Source organism: Leptonychotes weddellii, chromosome 6 (assembly GCF_054177405.1).
Source record: "Leptonychotes weddellii isolate Sample4059 chromosome 6, ASM5417740v2, whole genome shotgun sequence".
Lineage (NCBI taxonomy): Eukaryota > Metazoa > Chordata > Mammalia > Carnivora > Phocidae > Leptonychotes > Leptonychotes weddellii.
In genome coordinates this window covers 95,540,579-95,545,627 of record NC_138374.1, presented here as the reverse complement: position 1 = coordinate 95,545,627, position 5,049 = coordinate 95,540,579, and the positions used below count along the sequence as shown (strand labels likewise).

The 5,049-nt window shown below is 44.2% G+C and overlaps 1 protein-coding gene across 3 annotated transcripts in view; it reads right to left on the bottom strand.

Annotated features, from left to right (window-relative positions):
- Positions 1-4,364, bottom strand: part of SOAT1 (sterol O-acyltransferase 1) — a 75,435-nt gene extending 71,071 nt beyond the window's left edge. The window contains exons 1-2 of one of the 3 annotated variants that reach the window (XM_081824684.1): positions 4,174-4,363; positions 3,460-3,514 (exon numbers count right to left, since the gene is read on the bottom strand). The gene's annotated coding sequence lies outside the window, so the exon portion shown is untranslated. Of the gene's footprint in view, positions 1-3,459; positions 3,515-4,173 lie in introns of all 3 variants that reach the window. The other 2 variants (XR_014146442.1, XM_081824683.1) reach the window with 2 other exon arrangements.
- Positions 4,365-5,049: the final 685 nt, after the last annotated feature.

Sequence of the window (5,049 nt, the reverse complement as noted above, 5' to 3'; positions counted from 1 at the left end):
TTCCCTCTCTCGCTGTCTCTCTCTCTGTCAAATAAATAAATAAAATCTTTAAAAAAAAAAAAAAGGTGTGTTTTGTTTTGTTTTTTTAAGTTGATTTTCGTTTTTTGTTTGTTTGGGTATTTTTTTTTGTAAAAAACTATTTTATATATAAATCTAAATATATATCTATTTAAAAAAAAAAAAAAGGAGTTTGCAATTTAACACACAAACAAGAGGCTGGGGGCGCCTGGCAGGCTCAGTCAGTGCAGTATGCGACTCTTGATCTCGGGTTGTGAGTTCAAGCTCCACGTTGGGTGCTGAGATTACTTAAAAAAAAAAAAAAATCTTTTAAAAAATTTAGAAAAAATAAACAAGAGGGTGACTTGATATTTGTCTTTTAGTAAGATAATTAAGGCAACAATGTGGAGGATGAGAGATTGGCAAGGACAATTAGCACACACAAAGATAAGGGCCTGAAATTAGGCCCAATCGGCATGTGATCATTAAATGAACAAATGATTTCACAAATTAGAGATAAGGGAGATAAATTTACAAGCATTAGCTGAGGCATCTAGGATATTCAGGTGGCTATATCCAGAAGGCATCTGGAAATATAGATCCAGAGTTTTCTAACTCAGCTGACTAAGGTTATGGGTGTGCCATTAAGCTAAGTAACTACAGGTGGAAAAAGGTGTAGATAAAATCAGTATGATGTGCCTGTGGGTCAGCGAAGTGACGATGAAAAAGCAGGCAGGTGAACGTACAAGTCTGGACTAGAGACAAAGAACTGGATTCATCAGTGGCAGCAGCTACGGCCAAGGCACAGGAAGGAAATCTCCCGGGGAGAGACCATGTATCAAGAAATAACTTAGGAAGTAATAAAGCTAACATTTCCCTAGTACTTACTATGGCTCCATTCAATCCTCACAACAATCTATGCAGTAGATACTATTATCCCATATTACAGGTTAAGTAATTTTCCCAATATTACAAGACACTTAAAGAACAGTGAAAAAGCAAGGCTTAGGAGAGATTGGAGGAGAACTGGGGGCAAGCAATGTTAGAAATCCAGTTAAAAGATTCAAGAAGTTATCTGATCAATATCAGAGAAAATTCAAGAAAGACAAAAAAAAGAAGAAAATAAAGGAGGGTGAGACCTAGAATATTTCACAATTTGGGGACATTAATAGTTACAATTTACTTTACTTGTACAATTTGTTTCAGGAAGGACAAAGAAATATACTGGATTAGGTTGCAAAATGAGTTGAGGAAGTAAAAACAGTGATCATAAGACTAGTCTCTCAAAAGAGTCCAGCAATAAAGGAAGCAGGAACTAATGTTTACTAAGCCATAACATTTACAGTGCTGGGCAGCAGGGCAGGTGCACCACATACCTCATCTAACATTTGCATTTTAAAAGATGCAAAAGATTCGGAAACACTCTAAAACCTGTTCAAAGTCACACAGCCAGTAAGTGGCAATGGAAACATTTACACTCAAGGTGACATAAAGCTGACCAGAGACCTATTTTAAAATACAACATACAGACTGGAAAATTATTTAAGATTCCAATCTGTGCATTGGTTTTGTAATGTTCGGTGTGATAGTATCTAATTTGCCTTAAGAAAGCAACACAAGGGGCACCTGGGTGGCTTGGTCCAGTAAGCATCTGCCTTCAGCTCCGGTCATGATCCTGGGGTCCTGGGATCTAGCCCAGCATCGGGCTCCCTGCTCAGCGGGGAGCCTGCTTTTCCCTCTCTGCCTCTCTCGCTCTTTCAAATAAATAAAATCTTTATTTTTTTTAAGATTTTATTTATTTGACAGAGAGAGCGAGAGCGAGAGTGCACAAGCAGGGGGAGTGGCAGGCAGAGGGAGAAGCAGGCTCCCCGCTGAGCAAGGAGCCCGAGGTGTAACTCGATCCCAGGACCCCGGGATCATGACCCGAGCCGAAGGCAGATGCGTTTAACCGACTGAGCCACCCAGGCATCCCTAAATAAAAAAAAGAAAGCAACACAAAATTGACTTGAGAACAAATGAACCGTGTTGGAAAGAATGTCAACTTTAGCCTACCCACAGTGTACCTATTAAAAAAGCTTTCAGGGGCGCCTGGGTGGCTCAGTTGGTTAAGCAATTGCCTTCGGCTCAGGTCACCATCCTGAAGTCCCAGGATCAAGTCCCGCAGCAGGCTCCCTGCTCAGCAGGGAGTCTGCTTCTCCCTCTGACCCCCTCCCCTTGTGCTCTCTCTCAAATAAAAATAGATAGGTAGATAAACAAACAAGCAAGCAAGCTTTCAGGGATGCCTGGGTGGCTCAGTGAGTTAAGCGTCTGCCTTGGGCTCAGGTCAGGATCCCAGGGTCCTAGGATCGAGTTCCACATCGGGCTCCTTGCTCAGCGGGGAGCCTGCTTCTCCCTCTGCCTGCCACTCCCCCTGCTTTGTGCTCTCTCTCTCTCTCACTCTGACAAATTAAAAAAAGCTTAAAAAAAAAAAAAGCTTTCAAAAGAACCTATAAATCTATAAAACAAATAGAGTAACCAACTTATTCTCAGTGACCAACTTTGCTATGTCACTCTCACCTTCAGTGAAGGAAAAGAGAAAAATTGCAGATGAATTTACAATTCAAAAGATAAAGTTTCTCCCCTTCCCTTCCAAGCAAAGACTTAACCAAGTACAACCCTACACTTATATATCATTATATCATTAAGTCATTAAGTCAATTAGCTAAACTAAAGAACCCAAAATTTCATTCACATCTGTATGGTCAATATAATTATTTACCCTATGCGATAAATTTCAAAAAAAAAAAAGATGTCATTAACTCGCTTTTGTTAAAAACTTTTTTCCATTTCCTTCCCCAAAGGAACAAGCACTCTTTACTAGTTAACATTTTCCATTCAAACAAGTTCCTTCCTCTGTTCGCCAACTCATTCATTCTTTCATTGTGCCAGGTGCTAGGCCAGACTCTGGTAATTAAGACATAAATTAAGATGCACTAGCCCAGCCTTCATGAAATGTACATGCTAGCAGAAGAAACAATTAAAGCATCTAAGTGACATTACACTGCTGCTAAGGAAAACCAAGTACTAGGAGGGCTTCACAGAGACAGGTTGGATTTCCTACAGTGATATTTGTGTTGGATTTGGGTAAAGGAGAGAATGGTACATTACAGGTGGAGGAAACACCTAAAGACCATGAGATAGTAAAGAGGCTTTCTTAGAACAAAAATAAAACCAATGTGGCTTGAGCCTAGAGAGCCAGGAGGAAAGTGGCCCAAAATGAAATGGAGAAGAGGGGCAGCAGTATTTTGGTCTTTATTCGAGGAGAATGTGAAATGTTTTGAGAGTTCTAAGCATGTGAGGCATTGAGACACGTGCACTTTTAAATGATTACTCTTGAATATATCAGAGCTCCTCCCAAAAGCCATTCTCATGCCTAGACAACACACAAACTTCCCTAACAAGTCATTCATGGAGATTACTCACATAAAGGGGGACAAAAAACCGCTTCAAGTTGAATTCTATGTCAAAGGAAGATACTCTGAAAAAAAAAAGAGTAGTTTAAACGATGGCAGTGACTTAGAAAGTGACCTGTGAACTTCATCTACATATAAATACGAAAAATAGCGTTTACAGTTGTTTCTCGATTACAAATAACTTCCAAATACACGTATCAGAGAAACTGAATGGCTATTAACATTTAACAGTGACAGAAAATTACACTTTAATATTTAAAAATAAAATAATGAGCCTGATTAAAGGCTTTGGTGCCCAGACGCTTTCTATATCTTGAGGTGCCATCTATCCCTTCACACTTTTTTCCTAATCAATTCCAGACTTCCTGAGCCCATTTTTGGTTTCGCTTTTTAAATGTCTTCTGATTCATAACTTTCTTTACTACCAGCTTGAGAGATGCCATAGGACCTGGGGGGCACGTAACAAACCTCCAAGGTTTAAAGGGCTGCCAGCCATGCGGGCGCCCCACGGTAACTTTCCCGCCCTCCCCATCCCCCAAACTCCCCAGGACTCGCGGAGCCCCCCTCCTCCCGCGGCTCCCGGCCGCCTCCTCCGCCCTTTGGCCCAGGGCAAGGCCAGGCCCGCCGGGCCGGAGATGCAGCCGCCACTTCTTTCCCCTTCCTCTCCGGCTGAGGCGGGTGGACCCAGGCGGGAAGTGAGCGGATCCGGGAGCATGAGCATTACCTGGGGCCGGAGCCTGACAGCGCGGACCTAGTCAAGAAAGGCAAAGCCGGGTAGCCCCCACGGCGCGGCTGGTAAAAAGGTAGGCGTCGGGGAGCTCTCCAGGTGCCCAAAGCCAACAGCGCAGCCAGCCCCGCAGCCAGCGAAGGTAAAGCTCCCCACTCCCCGGCCTCTCCGCCCCCAGCCTCGCAGCCCGCTACGCAGCGTCACGCGCACGGCCCGCGCCGGCTCGGGATTTCATTGGCGGTCCCTGTCGCCACCAGGCTCCGCCCACCGCCCATGGCCGCCCGCCCGTTCCCGGGCTCGCGGGTACCCAGGACCTGACGCCTACCTGGCCCCGGTGCCCAGAGCCGGGGGCTACGCGCGGGAGGGTAGTGACACCGTTTTGCGCCAGCGATCCAAGGTGCGGCAGAGAGGAGCCTGAGATAACTTCCTACAAGTCCGAAACGGCACCCGGCGTGATAGCTCCGGACCGGCGAGTCTGGAGCCTCTTCCAGAGACTCTCAGAAGCCGCCTCTAGAACCGTGGATCTTTGAAGTTGGAACTGACCCTCTAGGAACAAAATTGAAGCACTAGCCAGCAGCGTTCATCATGGGTTGCTTTAATACTTTGTAAACTCTACTTGGCTGTGTCCTTCAGCACAGGCAAACTAGATAAGGAACCAGTGAAATGATGGGGCAATTAAGGAATTAAAAAGGAGACTTCGTAATCAAAGGAAAAATAATGATGCAAAGAGATTTAGGATGTAGATTAGTTGCAACAGTTAATCCGATTTTGCGAAGGCAAAGATGTTGGTGAATTTAAAGTAAAGGTAGGTGAAAAGGGAATGATGAGAGCAGCAGAGACTGAAGGATCACACTCAGAGCCTGCAAACCAATG